Source organism: Zalophus californianus, chromosome X, assembly GCF_009762305.2.
Source record: "Zalophus californianus isolate mZalCal1 chromosome X, mZalCal1.pri.v2, whole genome shotgun sequence".
Lineage (NCBI taxonomy): Eukaryota > Metazoa > Chordata > Mammalia > Carnivora > Otariidae > Zalophus > Zalophus californianus.
The window spans coordinates 57086910-57112337 of NC_045612.1; the positions used below are offsets into that span (position 1 = coordinate 57086910).

At 36.0% G+C, this 25428-nt stretch overlaps 1 protein-coding gene and 1 pseudogene across 1 annotated transcript in view; one reads left to right on the forward strand and one right to left on the reverse strand.

The window, feature by feature from the left end:
* Window positions 1-25428, reverse strand: part of DACH2 (dachshund family transcription factor 2) — a 927084-nt gene that overhangs the window by 212142 nt on the left and 689514 nt on the right. The window lies entirely within an intron of this gene.
* Window positions 10255-10755, forward strand: LOC118356577 (annotated as a pseudogene).

Sequence of the window (25428 nt, forward strand, 5' to 3'; positions counted from 1 at the left end):
TATTACTCAGCCATCAGAAAGGATGAATACCCAACTTTTACATCAACATGGATGGGACTGGAGGAGATTATGCTAAGTGAAATAAGTCAAGCAGAGAAAGTCAATTACCATATGGTTTCACTTATTTGTGGAACATAAAGAATAGCATGGAGGACATTGGGAGAGGGAAGGGAAAAATTAGGCGGGAGAAATTGGAGGAAGAGATGAATCATGAGAGACTATGGACTCTGAGAAACAAACAGAGTTTTAGAAGGGAGGGGAGAAGGGGCATTGGTTAGTCCAGTGATGGGTATTATGGAGGGCACCTACTTTATGGAGCACTGGGTGTTATATGAAAACAATGGATCATGGATCACCACATCAAAAACTAATGATGTATTGTATGGTGACTAGCATAATGTAATAAAATTTAAAAAAATTAAATGGAATTTAAATAAATAATTTTAAAGAAAAAAAATATAAAAAATGTGTGTAATACCCAAAGCAATGTACACATTTAATGTAATCCCTATCAGAATACTACCAGCATTTTTCACAGAGCTATAACAAATAATCCTAAAATTTGTATAGAACCACAAAAGACCCCAAACAGCCAAAGCAATCTTGAAAAAAAGAAACAATCTGGAGGCAGCACAAGTTATATTACAAAGCTGTAGTCATCAAGACAGTATAGTACTGGCACAAAAAACAAACAAACAAACAAAAACCAAAAAACAAAAACACAGATCAATGGAAAGAATAGAAAATCCAGAAATTGACCACGAGCTGTATGGTAAACGAATCTTTGACAAACCAGGAAATAATATCCAATGGAAAAAGTCTCTTTAACAAATGGTGTTTGGAAAACTGGGCAGCCACATGCAGAAGAATGAAACTGAACCACTTTCTTTCACAATACACAAAAATAAATTCAATATGGATGAAAGCTAAACATGAGAAGGAATCTATCAAAATCCTTGAGGCAGCAACCAGTTTGACATGGACTGTGGCAATGTGTTACTAGACACATCACAGAAGGTAAGGAAAACAAAAGCAAAAATGAACTATTGGAAGTTCATCAAAATAAATAGCTTTTGCACAGCAAAGGAAACAATAAAGAAAACTAAAAGTAACCTAATGAATTAGAGAAAATAATTGCAAATGACATATTTTATAAAGAGTTAGTATCCAAAATATATGAAGTACTTATAAAATTCAACACCCATACAACAAATAATCCAATAAAAAATGGGCAGAAGCCATGAATACATATTTTCAAAGAAGACATCCAGATGGCCAACTGACACATGAAAAGTTTATCAACATCACTCATTATCAGTGAATCAGAAGTCAAAACTATAATGATATTTCACCTCACACCCGTTAGAATAGCTAAAATCAACAACACAGGAAACAGGAGGTGTTGGTGAGGATGTGGAGAAAAGGAAACCCTCTTGTATTGTTGGTGGGAATGCAAACTGGTGCAGCCACTCTGGAAAACAGTATGGAGATTCCTCAAAATTTAAAAATAGAACTACCCCATGACCCAGCAATTGTACTGGTAGGTATTTACCCAAAGGATACAAAAATACTGATTTGAAGGGGCACATGCACCCTGATGTTAATGTGTTAATAGCATTATTAACAATAGTCAGATTATGAAAAGAGCCCAAGTGCCCATTTATTGATAAATGAATGGATAAAGAAGAAGTGGTATATATATATACAATGGATTACTGCTCAGCCATCAAAAAGAATGAAGTCTTGCCATTTGCAGTGACATGGATGGAGCTAGAGTGTATTATGCTAAGTGAAATAAGTCAGTCAGAGAAAGACAAATATCATCTGATTTCACTTATATGTGGAATTTAAGAAACAAACAGATGAACATAAGGGAAAGGGAAAAAAAGAGAGGGAGGCAAACCATAAAAGAGTCTCTTGAGTGTAGAAAACAAACTGAGGGTTGCTGGTGGGGAGGTGGGCGGGAGGGGGGTGGGCTAAATGTGTGATCAGTATTAAGGAGGGTAGTTGTGATGAGCACTGGATGTTTTATGTAAGTAAAGAATCACTAAATTCTACTCCTTAAACTGATATCACACTGTTAACTATGAATTTAAATATAAACATGAAAAAAAGTTTAGATCTTATAATCTAGTACTTTCAGTTCTTTAAATTTTCTCCAAATTCTCTATGATCACTCTTTTATATTACTTGCCATGCCTAATACCTAAATTTCCCTGTACTAATGCTCCCATCCTAAGACAAAGCCTATCTTTCAAATTGGAAGTTATCCAAAATAACCCATTGTTAAGAAACTACTGTAATAGACTGATTGACTTTTCTTGCAGTAGTAAATCACAGCAACAAATTCAATCTTTTACTTTGAAGTTTCTAAATCAAAACTTATTACAGAATTGTTCATTTTAGCTGTTTTATCTTTAAGCATACTTTCCTGTAGGCTGTTTAGAAGACAAAACAATGTTGTTATAAAATTTCCATTTATGTATTTATTTTGTACGTTGCAGGGGAATGTGGTTCTTTGTTTCTAATTGGCAAAAGAATTTTTGTCAATAATGAAGACAGAGCTAGAATTACAGTATGTCCTACAGTATATTAATCCATAGGACTTTTAATATTATATATATCATGAAATGGCATACTACATAATCAGCACCCAGTAAGTATTTATTTGGCTACCAAGCGTGTTCCAGAAACATCTACCAAAGTTGATACAATTGATCTATCCTTTACATATTTATCATACCAAATTTATGTATGAGACTGCTCTAGGCTAATGAATATAAACAGGAAAACTGAACGATTATCACATTGCTGCATAAGTATAAGGAACTTTCTAGTATTTCATAATTAAGCAGCTAGAATCCCTAGAGTTAATTTGTACATTTGAACTCAGGTTATTTCATTAGCACTTATAGCTAACATATGCATGCCAATAACAAAGACATTATTTTTAAGAAGTAAAAAAAGAAAATCTAATGATAACCTCCAATATATACATGTTGGTGTTTGCAATATATTGCGAGAAGGGAAGTAAACTGCACATCCCTTGTTTTTAATCTTAAGAAACAAGGATTTTATAATTTTTGCTTTTTCACTGATGTGACCTTTGATTTCTTTTACATGGAAAGAGCAGGGAACCCAGTGATGGTCTAAAATTTCATGAAAAAATGCTAGTCATCATAGCAAATAAAGATTATGTTCACCATCATCAAACTGAAATCTACTCCATTGTTTTGCAATGCGGGCAGAGTCATGAACCCACTGTTTGGGGAAATTTCCTTTCTAATTACATTGTATTCCTACCCATTATGAAGTCACCAGAATCTATTAACCTGTATATTGATGAAACCATATGTGTTCTCGCTTTAATTTCTTCACCATGAGTTATTTTGCCATGGAAGAATGGTGGCTTTGGAATTTAAAGTAATGTATTTGACTATATACTATCTATTTGAACTTAGCCAAATTGCTGAGCCTCTTCAAGCTTTGGTTTCTTCAACTACCAAAAAGATAATAATACCTGTTCTACTTACTTTACAGAATTTTCGTGATAATCAAAGGAAATGAATAAGTGTGAAACTGCTTTGTGAGCTAAATTGCTGACCAAATTTGAGCTTCCAAGGAAGTGCTTCACAATATTTTTTTCTCTTTTGCCAAGTCTTGGATCTACTAAGAAGAGTCTAACACATGAATTAGAAAGCAAAGGAATGCAGTAATAACTAAACTGATCATCATATACTATTAAGTATGCACTAATCAAAATTTCCAAGAAAGTGTCCAAGCATTCTCATTACTATAAATATCTGAAGGGAAGATGAAACTTATCTATAATATGTTTCTTTCTAAGGCTTTTTGTGGCTCCTGGAGTCCATTAGCATTAAATGGAAAAAGATCTAAGACCTACAAACATTGCTAAATCTTTAGTGACCAGAATTATTTGTGACGGTAGCATTTACTGACAATGAAGAACATGATGTACAGAATAGCTGTTGCACTCAGTCTGTCCAGTCTTTACATTCTTTATTTGAAGATAAAATTGTTCTTTAAAAGAAGGTATTATTGTGTGATCATACTAACATAAAACACATGCTTCAGTAGTATGGTCTCTGGCACTTAATTAAACTTCTCTATTTAGTCTTTGCAATAACATTCAAAGATTATTATCAGGAACAAAGCAACAAATCTAAAACCCTTGTTTCCTAAAATTAAACACAAGGTGCATGCCTTTTCCTGCTCCCACTACAGTCAGTATATTAAAAGTAACACTAAAATATTTGGATTAGAAGTTTTTATTAGAACTTATTTTCTTCCTTTTTAAAATCAATTTCTTTGTTCTAGCACACATCTCCTGTCAATAAAATGAAAAATGATATAGATTTAGGAAAATAGCGGTCTCAGTGTAGCATCTCTCATATTATTATTCCAGTATCATCTGTTACAAAGTAAGACCAATTCCCACATCTAATTACAAACAGGATTTCAGAGTCATTAAACAAAATACATTTCCATTAGTGCTGCTGTAAGATGATAGAGAAAAAATGAAGATTAGTTTATGTTCCACCTCTGTTTTTCAAGCTTTGAATATTTAGACCTCTGTACTCTAAATTTGTGGAAGATCAACAAGGTGATAGACATGTAAAAATGCTTCATTCTAAACAATTTAACTGTGCTACTTGCATTTTGTCATTAGATTTTGTTCCACTGCATTTAATTCTTATAGTAAAAATAACAAGAAACTGAAAGGTTCCTTCCCTATGACTTGGCAGGTGCCTGGAGGTATGTCCTTGTACTCTACAAAGACATGTTCTACATACTTCAAAGTAAATTTGGTACAACAAAGCTTACATATGAAAATGGATTACTTGCAAGTAGGTAATTTTGATTCAATGAGACAAAGATATTTTTCTGCTATTAGAATGCAAGAAAGGTTATAGACTAGATAAATCAAGTAAAGTAGATCATACAATATGCCTAAATGGCTGAAATACACACTAAGAGGTATATATTTCCTTTCAATGAATGTATGCCATGCCCATTAACATTAATGCTTCCAGGGAGGATTATACCCTGAAGTATTGCTGAATGACTGAAGTACACAATCGATAGCATTTTATTTAGTTACAGCTTTTTTTATGGAAAGTCTGTTTAGATAGTCCAATGAGACCTTTAATGTTTTCTTATTCATTGTATGTTAAGCCGTATAGTTCATGGAGATCAGAGCTTTTCTAAACTGAAGGAAGATAAATATAATTGATCTGGTTCTATAAGTAAAGGAGAGAGAAAGCTTCTCATTTCAGTTTTAACTCTTTCAAGAACAATGATAAGCCCAATTCTTCTTCCATCATATATTAATGATTTTACCCTTTTATTGTAGGGATAGGAGGCTTCGGACCAGGGCTTTTTTTTTTTTTTTTTTTTTTTGCCATGTGTTATTGAGATACATTACATAGCAATTCAGCATTATTTAATGTGTATTAAGAAGATGTATTCTAGTTATACTAGAATTCTAGAAAAGAAACAGAAGGCTGACAGCAAACCATATCTGGATTATTAGTTTTCTAAGATTTATTTATAGGCAGTCTCTAAACTAAATGGCCACCCTTACATACGTATAGAACAATTCCCTTGCTCCCTTCTGAAATTAGAGTGCCAGAATAACCAGTTATCCTATACCCAAAGGTAGAATTACCATAGCTGTTATTGACCTTAAATGTCATCTATTTCCACTTCTTATTTTTATATATCAAACACACACACACACACACACACATACACACACACACACATGCACAAAGCAAAAAACAAAAAACAGAGGGTCAGCTACAAGAAGAGAATTGTTTCTTGGCAGACATGGTTCTAGAACCCAGATCTCCCAACAGCCAATAATCATTTGGCTTCCCCTGCAAACTTGCAACTTAGTTTCAGATGCGTCCTCTTATTTTTCCTCATTTCCAAACCATCTTGACAGTTATTGTTTCTTGCTTGAAGGCAGGAATTCAGCCTGATCAAATGTAATCTACAATTTATGTAGATTGTAAATGTATCTACAATCCACACAAATACTCTATAAAGTGAAGTATGTACCAAATGCATTTTTATAAATAACTATAACAGGTATTGATAAATCCAAAATGGGAAATAACCAGAAATATTCAGGAAGGGCGCCTGGGTGGCTCAGTTGGTTAAGCGACTGCCTTCGGCTCAGGTCATGATCCTGGAGTCCTGGGATCGAGTCCCACATCGGACTCCCTGCTCAGCAGGGAGTCTGCTTCTCCCTCTGACCCTCTTCCCTCTTGTGCTCTCTATCTCTCATTCTCTCTCTCACAAATAAATAAATAAAATCTTTATAAAAAAAAGAAATCGTCAGGAAGATTTTGCCTAGGAGGGACATGTCTCTCTTCTTTTTCTCTTTCCTTTCTCTTCTCTGTCCCACATACTTCCAGAAACATTATTGCAGTATATGAAATGTTATTAATATATCCAGCAGTTAATTCCAAAAGTAGACACAGCTCAGAAATGTAGTAAAAAGAGGATGGTGAAGAGAAAAAGGAGAGGATAGACTTGGAAACAACATTAAGAAACACAAGAGCTAGGTACAAGTGATGATTTAGGCTTCAGACCATTCCACAGGTTGACTGAAAATATCAGCTGAGCACCCTGAGTGTTTCACTTGCTGTGATTTTGTCAGTAGAACTTGCAGATAATGGTGACAATTATGAGTTTTCTGAAAATAAAAAAAGTGTAAATCGATACTCCTACCAAAGAAGTCCTTTATGGAACACAAAACCCATAAGAGCTTACAAAAAAAAAGTTTAACCATCAATATTCTAAAGTATGCACATGTCTCTCCATAGAAAGGCTAAAGACCCAGAAATCAGGGGATAACATGTGTTCTATAAATTACTCCTAGAGGCACCTGGGTGGCTCGGTCAGTTAAACACCCAACTCTTGGTTTCAGCTCAGGTCATAGTCTCAGGGTCATGAGATCAAACCCCATGTTCCACATTCAGTGCAGAGTCTGCTTGAGATTCTCTCTCTCTCCCTCTCTCTTTGCCCCCCAAAATAAATAAATAGATAAAATCTTTTAAAAAATTACTGTTATGCATTATTTCCAATAGTAATATAAAAAAGTTTATAATTTTCTACCAAAGTAAGGTGCAATTTTAAACTAGACCACCATCATTAGGAATTCAACTTTTACAACCTGTCTTGAGATAGTTCCAAAATATAGTGACACCAAAAATCTTATTTTCCAATTTTATGCCATTATTCCTGGTTAGCTAGTTATGTTTTTTTTTTCTTTCATTGACTATAAATTAGCAGCTAACATGAAATAGAAACTATTTTTATTAAAATAGAAGATTTTATTAAGCTAATATGGAATAGAAGATTTTTATTACATGTTCTGATGTAGAGACAATAAAACTTATAAATGCACAGTGACTTACAGTGAAAAGTCAGGGTATAACCATAGCATAGAAAACACTGGAATCACTAGACTGAAAGCATAAAAGTCATGTTTCTATTACCAGTAATTTTCTCCTATTATTTAACTGTGTAACTTTAAGGGAGGCACTGGATTTGTTTGTGCTTTTCTTTTCTATGATAACAGGAAGAGTACTGACTTTTTACTTGCCTCACAGGAGTAACATAAGGTCATGAGGAGGTCAATAATTATATTTTGGCAATATGTATTTAAAAATAATTAAAATGCTGATGTGTATATATCATATTTATATTAGTAGAGAATAAAACCTTTCATGTTTATAAATGATGTGCTAGTGTGGTTAAAGCACTAAAACAAAGTGTTTTCTCCTGTTTCTTGTAAAGAAAATAATTAAGAAAATACTTTGTTCATGCGATAAATATGTAAAAATAATACATACTTTAACAACCCCAAAACACTCCTGGGAAATCTGCACAGCACTCACAAAGATGAAAAACAGTCTTTCTTTGGTCTTGTCATCTTTAACATTAAAATAACAGCCTAGACATTTTGCTTTTCTAGAATAAAAGACCTACCTCTTTTGCCTTTTGAAGACCTTGAAAATTTAACAGAAAAAAACTAAAAAATGCTGACCACATAATAGCTGACTATTCATGGTGGGTGTAGAACATGAAAGGTTACAATATGGATCTGTACCTATGCATTTCTTTTCAACTTGAGCAGCATCCTCCTGCTTCTGCTAACTTGGCAATCATACAGCTGACAGATTTCTGAGTTTTCTAAATAATGCATGGGCTTTTCTTCTAACATGTCAGTGCAAAAGTATCAATTCTGCCCCAGTGTCATTCATGATGCTGATTTGACTTGACAGCATTCCATTAAACCAATGAGTTTCTTTCCCCTTCTTCATGGTTCCTTAAATATCCCACTGGGTGATGTATTTGTGATTTTTTAAACAGATTATGAAGGAATTGCATTTATAAGAAAAACTCCATGGCAAATACAGTTGGAAAAAAAAAGTTACAAAACAATAAAACTTTATAACAGGATATTTTTCCCGATTCTCTTGATTCCTCAAATGTCACCCTTCTTACATCCCCCTCCAAGATAAAAGGTCTACACTCAAAACTTGAACTTCTAAGAAAATACCACTGAAATATGTAATACTACTTGGTATCTCTTTTGGGAAAGCAAAAACACATTCATTAAATCATGCATGTTAACTGCAGAGCCTACACAAGGAAAATAAATGCTTTGTTCCTTACTCAGTCCTTTATGAAAGCAGGACTTTATGAAAGTTCTTTATGAAACCAGGACAATGCACTGATGCTCCTCCGTTGATTATGTCCCAGCAGTATAAAATAGTCTAAAGTCAGAAAGTCTGAAGAGAAGAGCAATTTGTGCTCTATTTTTAGAATAAGGTATATATTTTTCAGAGAAACTGTTGCCCCATAGAATGTAAACCTTGAGCATCTGGAGAAAAGAACTTTTGTCTCATGGTTAAAAATGATTTAGATGTAAATACATCCTAGGGGGTTCTAAAGGTTTCTTTGCAAATTTCTGCAAGCCATTTAAGATACATATTTGGATCTTATAATGATCTCCTAGAGGAGGAAATTGTAACTATTCATGACCCAACTAGAGAGGCTTGACAATCTGATTCAAATCAAAAAAGAAACCTGGTCTGGGAATGCGTCAGGTAAAGCAGACATGGATTCAATTTGCACATGGAGAATAATCCTTGTGAAGTGACTTTCATTTTGCTGGCAAGAAAGAGAGGTCAAGCATCTTCAATAAAATTTAAAAATACCTTTCCTTAGAAAATGTTCTGGGTTCAAAAAAGAGGTAAAATGTGAAACAGGCAGTTAATTATTTGGGCCCCCAAACCTCCTCTTTTCTCCTAGTTATACACAGTCTCTGTCCATTAGGCTTTCCCAGGGAACTCCCTCCTTTCATCAGCACCAACTCTCATACTTTCATTCACACTAATATGTAAACAACTGATAAATGTGAAAATTATAATACCTAGGGAAATTTAAAATGAACTTTGTACTTTGCATTAGACAAGTACTAAGAGAGTTGGAAATGCCAGAAACATTGTGATTTCCCAGAGACCATGAAATCATCTTACTTACAGAAAAAAACAGCTCTGGTGAAGTCTTATATTACTTGATTAATTAAATCTGATTTTGCTAAAGGAAAAAATATTCTTTGAGAATCTATGCCCAATCAACTTCCTTCAGTAAGTCAGAAACCAAAACTCTCACACATTAGTGAAATAAATATTCCCTACAGTGAGTACCTACATTAAGTTTCTATATTGAGTTTCTACACTAAGAGTCAGTGGCCTTAATTGAGATTTCTAGAAAGTTTCTCCAACTTTATTTTTTTATTCCTGGAGAGTGACTGATTTTCATTCGGTGTACTCAGGTGTTTTTTGTTTTTGTTTTTGTTTTTATTTTTTCATTTTTCTTCCATATGTATTTACTGCTTATTTATTAATAAAATTTAAGCAGAAATATAGTCAGAGTATTTTGACGAGATCGGGTATGTTCAGGGTGGTATGGCCACAGACTAGTCAGAGTATTTTGATAAATAATTACCTATGGTTAAGTATTTTCCTTTTATCATTAACATAATATATATGTTTATATGTATATGTGTATAACACATATTTATAAATGTGTGTGTGTGCCCTCTAGCTGCCATCTTGTGTCCCTGTGTGTGTGCACCTCATCTCAACTGGTCCTCCTGAGACCCCCTGAGTACCAATCCTAGTGCCCACATGGTCCCATTTTCACTCCAACAAGATGAAAGGAACTATCATGAACCAGGAGAAACTTGCCAAACTGCAAGCACAAATGTGCATTGGTGGGAATGGAACTGCTCGCCAAAAGAAGGTGGTTCATAGAATGACTACAGCAGATGATTAGAAAAAAAAAAAAAAAAAACTTCAGTCCTTCTTAAGCAAGTTAGGGGTAAACAATATCTCTGGTGTTGAAGTGAATATGTTCACAAACCAAGGAACAGTGATCCACTTTAACAACCCTACAGTTCAGGCATCCCTGGCAGTGAACACTTCCACTGTTACAGGCCATGCTGAGACAAAGCAGCTGACAGAAATGCTACCCAGTATCTTAAGCCAATGTGGTACAGACAGTCCGACTAGTTTAAGAAGACTGGCTGAAGCTCTGCCCAAATAATTTGCAGATGGAAAAGCACCACCTGCTACCAGAGAGGAGGATGATGATGAAGTTCTAGATCTTGTGGAGAATTTTGATGAAGCTTCCAAGAATGAAGTAAACTGAATTGAGTCAACTTTGGAACAAAAAAAACTTGAAAAAGTTACTGGGAGCTGCTATTTTATGACTGCTTTTTAAAATCTTGTTCATGGATCTGATAAAATCTAGATCTCTAATATTTTTTAAGCCCAAGCCCCTTGGACACTGCTGGTCTCTTCAGTTTTTTACTTGTGCACAATTCATTCTTTGCAGCTAATCAAGCTGAAGAAGCCTGGGAATAAAGTTTGAAACAAGATTAATAAAGTCTTTTTCCTAGTAAAAAAAAAAATGTGTGTGTGTAATTTTGGGTGTGATAATTTCCTTGAAAGGGTTCTTATTTAACTATTTTAAGGTTTAAGATTGAGGCTTTTGTCGTTCCATATTGTAAGCCAGGAGAGAATGGAAAAGTCCTAAGAGGATAATAATTCCCTTAAGGACATGCCTGAATCCATAAACAATGTATCTTAAGATAGTTCAGCCACTGACAAACTTCCCAATATGTAACTTCTTCTCATCTTGTGCCCATGTTCATGTTATTTCAGCAGGAAAATCTTGTGAAACCCTCCCCCAACTCCTGGAGTCAAATAGCCATGTGTTTATCCTTGGTAGTAATACTCTTTGCACTCTTCTTGGGCTAATCTTTTGTTCCTTAAACAATCTTACCTCCACCTGTGACCAGGAGGCAAGGGTTGAAATGCTAGGCTAATTCTAGAAAGATTGTACAAAAGCATTGGTTTTGATGAAATGCTGCTAGAATGATCCCTTTGTGGTATGATTTATTTCTCTGTTGCATATTGATATACTATAAACTTTAAAAAAAGTCAGAGGTCAGTTCCTCTCTCCCTACATCAACTAAACTATCATATATCACTTCTTAAAAACTCTTTAAGTCACAATCTTTGCTATTCTCCACATTCTTGGGGACACTGGAGTTTCTGCTATCCAGCAGGATCAGCTTTCCATAAAAAGGGGAATTATAATGTTGGAATATCATGAAATCTGGACAACAAAGTACAAAGTACAGAGTATCCAGTAAATGTATGATAAATTACAATCTAATTTTTGAAACCAATCTGTGGATATATAATCCACAAATTTCACTTTGGGAATATAAAATGTTGCAGCCACTTCAAAAAATTGTTTGGCATTTCTTCAAAATAGTAAACATAGAGTTACTATTTGACCCAGTAATTCCACTTCTAGTTATATACCCAAGAGACATGAAAATTTATGTCCACCTAAAACCTTGCGCATGAACTTTGATAGCAGCATTATTTATAATAGGCAAAAAGTAGAAACAATTTAAATGTCCAGCAACAGATGAATGATGAAACAAAATATACTTCTTTTATATGATGGAATATTATTCAGGCATTAGAAGCAGAGAAGTACTGATAAATGCTACAATATGGGTGAAGCTTGAAAACATGTCAAGTTACAGGCCAATATCCCTGATAAACATAGATGCAAAAATCCTCAACAAAATACTAGCATATGAAATCTAGTATACAGAATTCAACAATACATTTAAAAAAAATCATTCACCACAACCAAGTGGGGTTTATTCCTGGGTTACAAGTGTGGTTCAATATTCACAAATCCATCAATGTGATACATCACATCAATAAGAGAAGTGATAAGAACTATATGATCATTTCAATAGATACAGAAAAAGCATTTGACAAAGTAAAATATTTATTCATGATAAAAAAAAACAACAAAGTAGGTTTAGAGGAAAATATCTCAACATCATAAAGGCCATATATGAAAAACCCACAGCTAACATTATCCTGTATGGGGAAAACCTGAGAGATTTTCCCCTAAAGTCAGGAACAAGACAAGGATGTCCATTCTCACAATTTTTATTCAACATAGTACTGGAAGCCCCTGTCACAGCAATTAGACTACAAAAAGAAATAAAAGACATCTAAATTGGTAAGGAAGAAATAAAACCTTCACTATTTGCAGATGCCATGATACTATATATAGAAAACTTGAAGGACTCCACCAAAAACCTGCTAGAACTGATGAATGAATTCAGTAAAGTCCCAGGACACAAAATCAATGTATAGAAATCTATTGCATTTCCATATACCAATAATGAAGCAGCAGAAGGACAAATTAAGAAAACCCATTTACAATGGCACCAAAAATAATAGGATACTAGGAATAATCTTAATCAAAGAGGTAAAAGATCTGTACTCTGAAAACTAATAAACACTGATGAAAGAAATTGAAGACAACACAAAGAAATGGAAAACCATTTGAAGAATAAATATTGTTAAAATATCTATATTACCCAAAGCAGTCTACACATTTAACCCAATTCCTATGAAAACACCAACAGCATTTTTCACAGAACTAGAACAAACAATTCAAAATTCTAAAATTTTTATGGAACTTTAAAAGACCCCAGTGAGCCAGAGAAATTTTGAAAAAGAAATCCAAAGCTGGAGACATCACAATTCTAGACTTCAAGTTATATTACAAAACTGTACTAATCAAAACACGATGTTAGTGGCACAAAAATAGATACACAGATTAGTGGAACAGAATAGAAAACCCAGAAATGAACCCACAACTATATGGTCATTAATCTTTGACAAAGCAGGAAAAATATCCAATGGGAAAAAAGAATGCCTTTTCAACAAATGGAGTTGGGAAAAATGGACAGCGACATGCAAAAGAAAGTAACAACCACTTTCTTACACCACACACAAAAACAAATTAAAAATGGATGAAAAAGCTAAATGTAAGACCTGAAACCGTAGAAATCCTAGAACACAGACAGGTATTAAATTCTTTGACATTGGCCATAGCAACTTCTATCTAGATATGTCTTCTGGGGCAAGGGAAACAAAAGTAAAAAACTATTGGGAGTAAAACAAAAACAACAACAACAACAACAACAACAACAACAAAAACTTCTGCATCGTGAAGGAAACAATCAACAAAACTAAAAGGCAACCTAGGAAAGGGAGAAGATAGTTGCAAATGACTTATATAATAAAAAGTTAGTATTCAAAATATACAAAGAACTTATAAAATTCAACACCCAAAATCAAATAATCTAATTAAGAAATGGACAGAAGGCATAGGGGTGCCTGGGTGGCTCAGATGGTTAAGCGTCTGCCTTTGGCTCAGGTCATGATCCCAGGGTCCTGGGATCGAGCCCCACATCGGGCTCCCTGTTCGGTGGGGACCCTGCTTCTCCCTCTCCTCCTGCTCCCCCTGCTTGTGCTCTCTCATTCTCTCTGTCAAATAAATAAATAAAATCTAAAAAAAAAAAAAGAAATGGGCAGAAGGCATAGACACCTTTTCCAAAGAAGATATCCAGATGGTCAACAAACACAGGAAAAGATATTCATCTTCACTTACCATCTGGTATTTGTCTTTCTCTGATTGAGTTATTTCCCTTAGCATAATAGCGTATGATTTCACTCATATATGGGATTTAAGAAACAAAATGGATCAACATTCAGTAGGGGGAAAAAGAAAGAGAAGGAAACAAATCATGAAAGACCCTTAACTATAAAGAACAAACTGCAAGTTGATGGAGGGACAAGGGTGGGGGATGGGATAGATGGGTGATGGGTATTAAGGAGGACACTTGTTATGATGAGCACTGGGTTTTATATGTAAATGATGAACCACTGAACTCTACTCCTGAACCAATATTGAAATGTATGTCAACTAACTAGAATTTAAATTTACATATATATATATGTATATGTAAATTTACATCACTTACCATCAAGGAAATGCAAATCAAAACTACAGTGAAATATCACCTCACCCCTGTCACAATGATTAAAATCAACAACCAGTAACACAATAAACAAGGTGTTGACAAGGATGTGGAGTAAGGGGAATCCTCTTGCACTGTTGGTGGTAATATAAACTGGTGCAGCCACTCTGGATAACAGTATGGAGGTTCCTCAAAATGTTAAAAATAGAACCAACCACCTATGATCCAGCAATCGCATTACTGGATATTTACCCAAAGAATTCAAAAACACTAATTCAAAGGGATACATGAACCCCTATGTTTATAGCAGGATTATTTACACTAGCCAAGATATGGAAGCAGCCTAAGTGTCCATTGATTGATGAATGGATAAGGAAGATGTGATATATATATCATGTATATTTACAATGCAATATTATTCAGCTACAAAAAAGCATGAAATCTTGCCATTTGCAACAACATGGTTGGAGCTGTACAGTATAATGTTAAGAGAAAGAAGTCAGTCAGAAAAAGACAAATACCATATGATTTCACTCATATTTGAATTTAAGAAACAAGATAAACAAGCAAAGGGGGGAAAAAAGAGAGAGAGGCAAATGAAGAAACAGATTCCTAATTATAAAGAACTGATGGTTACCAGAGGGGACAGCGATGTGGGATGGGTTAAATAGGTGATGGGATTTAAAGAGTGCTCTTGTGATGAGCACCAGGTGATGTATGGAATTGTTGAATCACTATATTGCACACCTGAAACTAATATACCACTGTGTGTTAACTGACTGGAATTAAAATATAAATTTACAAAACCAAAAGGAAAGAAAAGAAAAGAAAACATTATGTCAAGTTAAAGAAGCCAGACCTAAGAGGTCACATACTATATATGGTGGGGGAGTTGGAGGAGAATTAGGGAGTGACTCCTAATGGTTACAGGGTTTCTTTTGAAGGTAATGAAAAATGTCTGGAATTAGATAATGGTGATAATTACACAAGTCTATGAATATAGTAAAACCACCGAACTGTACACTTTAAAAGGGTAAATTTTGTTACATGTGAATTATACTTCATTAAAACCGTAATAAAAAATTCACTTTGTGGGGCACCTGGGTGGCTCAGTCATTAAGCGGCTGCCTTCAGCTCAGGTCATGATCCCAGCGTTCTGGGATCGAGCCCCACATTGGGCTCCCTGCTCAGCCGGGAGCCTGCTTCTCCCTCTCCCACTCCCCCTGCTTGTGTTCCCTTTCTTGCTGTGTCTCTCTCTGTCAAATAAATAAACAAAATCTTAAAAAAATTCACTTTGTGACAACATGGATGGACTTTGATGGCATTATGCTAAGTGAAATAAATCAGATAAAGAAAGACAAATACTGTGTGATTTCACTTCATGTGGAATCTGAAAAACAAAACAATTAAGCTCATAGATAGAAAAAACAGATTGGTGTTTGCCAGAGGCAGGGTTTGTGTGATGTGAAAAATGGGTGAAGGGGTACAAAAGGTACAAATTTCCAGTTATAAAATAAGTCATGGTGATGTAATGTACAACGTGTTGCCTATAGCTGATAATAATATATTGCATATTTGAAAGTTGCTAGGTGAGTAAATCTTAAATGTTCTCATCTCAAGAAAAAAAATTGTAACTATGTATGATAACAGGTGTTAACTAGATTTATTGTGGTGATCTCACAACATATACAAATGTCAAATCATTACGCTCTGTAGTTAAAACTAATATAATGTTATATGTCAATTATATTTCAACAAAGAAATGTTATATAATTGTTTTCTAGTTCCAATATACGGAAGAATATTTGCAGTTGATAGACTAACATTAATCTGAAACACAAAATAATAAACATTCTGAACAATTACTTTTCAAGCTTTTTGTATAATAAAAGCTGATTTTTCAAGACAAAAAAACCCTCACTTTGGATGGTTAAAAACTTTTTAACTTTCCATTAAAGACATAAGTATTTATTGAACTTGAGTTAAATGCATGCAATAGGTCATCACATACACTGGTCATATTCATACTGCAGTAATAACGATATCTAAGTATCATAGAACAATAGATAATTACAATGTAGAAAAAAATAGTGATTATTTCCATGTCCCTTACACTAATATGTACACTAAACGTGAACATTCATTAAATGTGGAATCCTATTTAATGTTCTCAACTCTAAAACTTTATGCATATTAAACTGTCCTTTAAAAAGGAAATAGAAATAAAAAATGACATTGTATGATGACTATTATTTTAATTTTTTACACACACATATACTCTTAAGCGGTAGATATCTGCTGTAAATCAGCTTCTGAAATCTGGCACGGTAATAAACTAAGCAAATTAACTATTGAAATATTTTTCAAGTTTTAATTCATTTACAAAATTTTACTTTTTATTTTTTTAAAGATTTGTTTATTTATTCATTTGACAGAGAGAGATACAGTGAGAGAGGGAACACAAGCTGGGGGAGTGGGAGAGGGAGAAGCAGGCTTCCCGCTGAGCAGGGAGCCCAACGTGGGGCTCAATCCCAGGACCCTGGGATCATGACCTGAGCCAAAGTCAAGTGGCTCAGTCAGTTAAGCATCTGCCTTCGGCTCAGGTCATGATCCCAGGGTCCTGAGATCAAGATCTGCATCAGGCTTCTTGCTTGGCAAAGAGCCTACTTCTCCCTCTGCCTCTGCCTGTTGCTCCCCCTGCTTGTGCTCTTTCTCTCTCTCTCTCTGACAAATAAATAAATAAAATCTTTTTTAAAAAAGAAATAAAATAAAATATACCATTAGTCAGCTATTTTAAACCCCATTTATGAACACAATCTCCCAAGTAATATATACATGACAACTCATTTACAGCAATTTCTCCAAAGATTTTAAAGAAAGGAATTAAAATTCTATTTTTCTTGGTCTAGTTTAAGAGCTATTGCTTATATTTTCATTTTCTGTTGTTTGTCACCTGTTTGTGTTTAGTCTGTAAGGAAAATATGTGTTTTCTAGGCGAAAGTGCAAATCGATTTGCAAGTACCTTGAAGAGAACAGTGTGGTGGGTAACACCCAGCATAACTTCCTAAAGATCAAGACTTGTCAGATGAATCTAATTTCCTTCTGTGACAGAATGACAGCCTGAGGATAGGGGGGGAAGCAATAGATGTAATTTATTTTGACTTTATCAAGCTTTTGAGACCAGTCTAAACAATTGGCTCAACAATAAAGTGTGAAAATCCAGGCAAGTCACATGGCTAAAGAGAGTTCCCAGAAGGCAGGAAAGGAGCACTCAAAGAGTGGTCACTCCGGAATTAGTATCAATCTGGTGTGATGATACAAAATATCTCCTAGATCCCAAGGGTAGTCAAACATTTGTATCAGTGTCTTAAACACAAACATAGAACATTCTGATCAGGTGACACTAGACTAAACCTTTTGACAATGGGTTCAGAATGTGAAGTGACATTGCTAAATGGAAGACACAATAAGAAATAAATGGTATGGAGTTTCAGAGCACTAGATTCAGGAGAGTACCCATTAAATAAAAACAACACAAACAGATAATGGGGACAGAAAGATGTTCATGTATCATAGAAATAAGGATTAGAATTCAAAAACAATAATGATTATCACAAAATCCTTCACTTTAATTAACGCACAAAAATAGAAGGGGATTTGTTCAAATCACAAACAGAGCAAAACTGTAGTAGAAATACATATTTAGAATTAATGTACAAAAACACAAAAATGCTTAAAAAGCATAACATGTAGGAATCAAGACAGTAGATCCAACACTGGCTAGATTCTTCCTCAGAAGTGGAGTTCTGCCCTTTGCTCTAATTAATGGTCTAGCTGGGGGAAGGAGGAAAGAGAAGTATTAAGAATAAGGACAAAGAATGATTATAGTCTGACAAATAAGATCAATAAGGAAAGATCACATTGTTTCCAATTATTCATTGTAAAAAACAGATAATGCTTAGGCTTAACTTGGAGGTGTTTTTATACAAAGTGCCTTAATAACACCGACAGAACAAGTTCTTAATCCACTACATGAGTAATTAAGAGTAGACATAATAAATAATTCTCCATTAGTCAGAGCTGTTTATGCCTAGAATGAGTTTTAGAAGGGTCTTTAAAAACATGATGGGTTCTGGGGGTGCCTGGCTGCCTCATTCGGTAAAGCAAGCAACGCTTAATCTTAGGGATTGTGAGTCTGGGCCTCACATTGGGTGTAGAGATTCTTAACTATAGGAAATAAACTGAGGGTTGCTGGAGAGGAGATGGATGGGGGGATGGGGTAATTGGGTAATGGGCATTAAGGAGGGCACATGATGTGATTAACACTGGATGTTATACACAACTGATGAATTATTGAGCACTACATCTGAAACTAATGATGTACTATATGTTGGCTAATTGAATTTAAATAAAAAATGGAAAACAAGTAAACAAACAAACAAAACAAAACAATGGGTTCTTCTGGTTACATTCATTCTTAAGGGGTCATGGCATGAAAGTAAGATGGATAAAGTCCCCTAAGTTCACAATTCTATGAGAAAATGCATCTAGTGCATGGAGCATTGGGTGTTATATGCAAACAATGAATCATGGAACACTACATCAAAAACTAATGATGTACTGTATAGTGATTAACATAACATAATAAAAAATACATAATTTAAAAATAAATAAATAAAATAAAATAAAACCGGTTCTTGATATCAGGATCCAGTAAAAACAAGCATGCTTCACTTGATTCTCTAGAACCATCTTGCTCCATATCTAATAAGGTGTTTGGATAACATAAAGAATGAAGGTAAATTTGGGATTTTTTATTTCAAATTTGCAAGTTAATCAAGCATATATAATTTGATTCTTTCCACTATAAACTATATTGTCTAAAAGGTAAAATATTCAACATCTGCTCAGAAGTTAAACCAACACAAAATTCAGAACAAGCAGGGACTCAGAGGATAAAGAATTACATGATTATCATATTGGATTCTCTATAGGAAGACACAGTGCACAGTTCTTACTGAAGAAAGCAATGTAGTTGAAAAATACTCTGCGAGTAGTTTCTGGAGGGAAGGAAAGATGGATGAGGAGTAGGGGAACCTATTTCAACTGGACCACAGGATTGAGCTGGATATCTACCAGACCACTCTGAGCACCCACGAAATCAGCCTGAGATATAAGATCTGGATCTCTACAAATAGAATATCGCAGGTGGTTGGTTTTCAGGTACGGAGCAGGGAGCCCTGATTCCGCAGGCAGATATCAGAGGATACAAGGCAGCAGGCGGGAGCCTGTCCGTGGGAATCCTACACCGCTTGTGAGCAACAGCCTCAAACGCTGGGGACGGGCACAGACTCGCAGACCAGTGGCTGCAGGGAAAGGACTTTAAGGCAGCCCCTGGGGCAGAAACCCAGAGCGGTGGGGTCGCGCGTGTGAACTGGGAGCAGCTGGCGGTTTTAGAAGCACAAAGGGCAGAGACTTGCTCTGACCTGGAGGCAGGACTGGGGGTGCTGCGGAGGGGCGCACAAACCAGGACGCTGCAGTTTATAGTGGCACAGACAGAAACGGAGATGCTGTAGCCTGGAGAGCTCACTGAAGAACAGACTGTGGTCTCTCCACTCTGAGGTAGAGGGTTGGAAACGGTCTCTTCTTCTCTGACTCAGGGAAGAGACATGGAAAGCCACCAGGGAAAGCCACCAGAGAACAAAAGCCCCAAAACTGATTCCGGCTGAGCCCATCGCCCGCCACAGGGAGGCAGGGCAACTCCGACAAACAGGGTTGCCTGAGTAACAGCGCAGCAGGCCCCTCCCACAGAAGACAGGCTGGGAAAACAAGAGTCCAGCAACCCTAAGGTCCCAAGAAAACAGGTGCATTTTGCTTGGGTTCTGGTCAATAATTTGGACTCTATACATTCCCTCAAACACCCATCAACAGAATAACTAGGAGGAAGAACCCTAAAAGAGAAAAGACTCAGGGATCAAGACTTATGCTGCAGATTTCCACATGGATGCAGATATAACAAAGATGTCGGAGATGGAATTCAGGTTAGCAAATGTAAAGACAATGGCTAGAACGGGGAAATCAATTAATGGCAACATAGAGTCTCTAAGGGCAGAAATGAAAATTGAATTGGCAGAACTTAAAAACGCTATGAGTGAGATCCAATCCAATCTAGATAATTTAACAGCTATGGTAACTGAGGCAGAAGAACGAATAAGCGACCTGGAAGACAATATAATAGATAAAAAGGGAAAAGAGGAGGCCAGGGAAAAATAACTCAGAATCCAAGAAAATAGAATCAGAGAAATAAGTGACACCATGAAGCATTCCAATGTCAGAATAATTGGAATCCCAGAGGGAGTGGAGAGAGAGGAATAGAAGATGTATTTGAGCAAATCGTAGCTGAGAACTTCCCTAATATGGGGAATGAAACAAACATTCGCATCCTAGAGGCAGAGAGGACCCCTCCCAAGATCAAGGAAAACAGGCCAACACCCCGACATGTAATAGTAAAACTTGCAAATCTTGGGACCAAAGAAACCATCTTAAGGGCAGTTAGGGGGAAGAGATTCGTTACATACAAAGGGAGGAACATCAGAATAACATCAGATTTATCCACAGAGACCTGGCAAGCCAGAAAGGCCTGGCAAGACATATTGAGGGTATTAAATGTGAAGAACGTGCAGCCAAGAATACTTTATCTGGCAAGGCTGTCATTTAGAATGGATGGAGAGATGCAGAGCTTCCAAGACCAGCAGAAACTGAAAGAATATGTGACCACTAAGCCAGCCCTGCAAGAAATATGAAGGGGGGTTCTATAAAAGGAGAAAGACCCCAAGAGTGATATACAACAGAAATTTACAGGGAATATCTATAAAAAAATAGTCTTCACAGGCAACACGATGACAATTAATTCATATCTTTAAATAATCACTCTCAATTTGAATGGCCTAAATGCTTCCATAAAACCACACAGAGTTGCAGATTGGATAAAAAGACAGGACCCATCCACATGCTGCCTACCAGAGACTCATCTTGAACCTAAAGATAAATCCAGACTGAAAGTGAAAAGATGGAGATCCATCTTCCATGCCAGCAGACCTCAAAAAAAACCTGGGATAGCAATTCTTATATCAGACAAATTAGATTTTAAACTAAACTCTGTAATTAGAGACACAAAAGGACACTATATCATTCTTAAAGGGTCTATCCAACAAGAAGATCTAACAATTGAAAATATCTATGCCCCCAACATGGGAGCTGTGATCTACATAAGCCAACTGTTAAACAAAATAGTCATATTGATAACAATACATTAATTGTAGGAGGCCTCAATACTCCACTCTCATCAATGGACAGGTCATCTAAGCAGAAAATCAACAAGGAAACCAGAGCTTTGAATGATACACTGGACAAGATGGACCTCAGAGATATTTACAGAACATTCCACCATAAACAAAAGAATACTCATTCTTTCTGAGCACACATGGAACTTTCTCCAGAATAGACGACATACTGGGTCACAAATCAGGTCTCAACCGATATCAAAAGATTGAGATTATTCCCTGCATATTCTCAGACCACAATGCTTTAAAACTGGAAATCAATCACAAGAAAAAAATTGGCAGAAATTCAAACACTTGGAAGCTAAAGACCACTCTGCTCAAGAATGTTTGGGTCAAACAGGAAATCAAAGAAGAACTTAAACGATTCATGGAACTCAATGAGAATGAAAACACATTGGCCAAAAACTATGGGATACTGCAAAGGCGGTCCTAAGGGGGAAATACATAGCCATCCAAGCCTCACTCAAAAAAATAGAAAAATCCCGAATTCACCAACTAACTCTACACCTTAAAGAACTAGAGAAAAAGCAACAAAAGATGCCTAAGCCACGCATTAGAAGAGAAATAATTAAAATTAGAGCAGAGATCAATGAATTAGAAACCAGAAACACAGTAGATCAGATCAACAAAACTAGAAGTTGGTTCTTTGAAAGAATTCATGAGATCGGTAAACCAGTGGTCAGACTTATCCAAAAGAAAGGAGAAAGGACCTAAATTAGTAAAATTATAAATGAAAGGGGAGAGATCAAAATTAACACCAAGGAAATGGAAACAATTATTAGAAAATATTATCAACAATTATATGCCAATAAACTGAGCAATATGGATGAAATGGAGGCCTTCCTGGAAACCTATAAGCTGCCAAGACTGAAACAGGAAGAAATTGACAACCTGAATAGGCCAATAACCAGTAACGAGATTGAAGCAGTGATCGAAAACCTCCCAAAAAACAAGAGTCCAGGACCTGGTGGATTCCTTGGGGAATTCTACCAGATATTCAAAGAAGAAATAATACCTATTCTACTGAAACTGTTTCAAAAAATAGAAACAGAAGGAAAACTTCCAAACTCATTCTGAGGCCAGCATTACCTTAATCCCCAAGCCAGGAAAAGACCCCATCAAAAAGGAGAATTTCAGACCGATATCCCTGATGAATATAGATCCCAGAATCCTAGCTAATAGGATCCAACACTACATTAAAAGATCATCCACCACGAACGAGTGGGATTTATCCCCGGGATGCAAGGGTGGTTCAACATTCGCAAATCAATCAACGTGACAAAACACATTAATAAGAGGAGGGAGAAGAACCATATGGTCCTCCCTTTGATGCAGAAAAAGCATTTGACAAAATACAACATCTGTTCCTGATTAAAACTCTTCAGAGTATAGGGATAGAGGGAACATTCCTCAAGTTCATAAAATCCATCTATGAAAAACCCACAGCAAATATCATCCTCAATGGGGAAAAGCTGAGAGCCTTTCCCTTAAATCAGGAACACGTCAAGGATGCCCACTCTCGCCACTATTGTTCAACATAGTACTAGAAGTCCTAACAACAGCAATCAGACAGCAAAAAGAAATAAAAGGTATTCAAATTGGCAAAGAAGAAGTCAAACTCTCTCTTTTCTCAGACGACATGATACTTTATGTGGAAAACCCAAAAGACCCAACACCCAATTACTAGAACTCATACAGCAATTCAGTAATGTGGCAGGATACAAAATCAATGCGCAGAAATCAGTTGCTTTCTTATACACTAACAACGCAACTGTAGAAACAGAAATTATAGAAACAATTCCATTTACAATAGCACCAAAAACCGTAAGATGCCTTGGAATAAACCTAACCAAAGAGGTAAAGGATCTATACTCTAGGAACTACAGAACACTCTTGAAAGAAATTGAAGAAGACACAAAAAGATGGAAAAATATTCCATGCTCATGGATCCGAAGAATAAACATTGTTAAAATATCTATGCTACCCAGAGCATTCTATACCTTCAATGCTATCCCGATCAAAATACCAATGACACTTTTCAAAGTGCTGGAACAAACAATCCTAAATTTTGTATGGAATCAAAAAAGACCCTGAATTGCCAAGGAAATGTTGAGGAAGAAAAACAAAGCTGGTAGCATCATGTTGCCCGATTTCAAGCTATATTACAAAGTTATGATCCCCAAGACAGCATGGTACTGGCACAAAAAGAGACATATAGACCAATGGAACAGAATAGAGAGCCCAGATATAGACCCTCAACTCTAAGGTCAAATAATCTTTGACAAAGCGGGAAAAAACATGCAACGGACAGAAGACTGTCTCTTCAATAATTGGTGCTGGGAAAATTGGACAGCCACATGCAGAAGAATGAAACTCGACCATTCTCTAACACCATTCACAAAGATAAACTCAAAGTGGAAGAAAGACCTCAAGGTGAGACAGGAATCCATCCAAATCCTAGAGGACAACATAGGCAGTAACCTCTTTGACATCAACCACAGCAACTTCTTTCGAGATACATCTCCAAAAGCTAGTGAAACAAAAGCAAAAATGAACTTTTGGGACTTCATCACCATAAAAAGCTTCTGCACAGCAAAGTAAACAGTCAACAAAACAAAGACGCAACCCATAGAATGGGAGAAGATATTTCCAAATGACACTACAGATAAAGTGCTGGTGTCCAAGATCTATAAAGAGCTTCTCAAACTCAACACCCAAAAAAACAAATAATCAAGTCAAAAAGTGGGCAGAAGATATGAAAAGACACTTCTCCGAAGAAGACATACAAATGGCTAACAGATACATGAAAAAATGTTCATCATCATTAGCCATCAGGGAGATTCAAATCAAAACCACATTGGGATACCACCTTACACCAGTTAGAATGGCAAAAATGGACAGGGAAAGAAACAACAAATGTTGGAGAGGGTGTGGAGAAAGGGGAACCCTCTTACACTGTTGGTGGGAATGCAAGTTGGTACAGCCACTTTGGACAACAGTGTGGAGGTTCCTCAAAATTTTAAAAATAGAGCTACCCTATGACCCAGGAATTGCACTTCTGTTTATTTACTCCAAAGACACAGATGTAGTGAAAAGAAGGGTCACAAGCACCCCAATGTTCATAGCAGCAATGTTCGCAATAGCCAAACTGTGGAAAGAGCCGAGATGCCCTTCAACAGATGAATGGATAAAGAAGATGTGGTCCATATATATAATGGAATATGACTCAGCCATCAGAAAGGATGAATACCCAACTTTTATATCAACATGGATGGGACTGGAGGAGATTATGCTAAGTGAAATAAGTCAAGCAGAGAAAGTCAATTATCATATGGTTTCACTTTTTTGTAGAACATAAGAATAGCATGGAGGACATTAGGAGAAGGAAGGGAAAAATGAGGTGGGGGAGATATGGAGGGAGTGGTGAACCATGAGAGACTATGGACTCTGAGAGACAAACAGGGTTTTAGAGGGGAGGGGGGAGGGGGAATTGGTTAGCCTGGTGTTGGGTACTAAGGAGGGCACGAAGTGCATGGAGCACTGGGTGTTATATGAAAACAATGGATCATGGATCACCACATCAAAAACTAATGATGTATTGTATGGTGA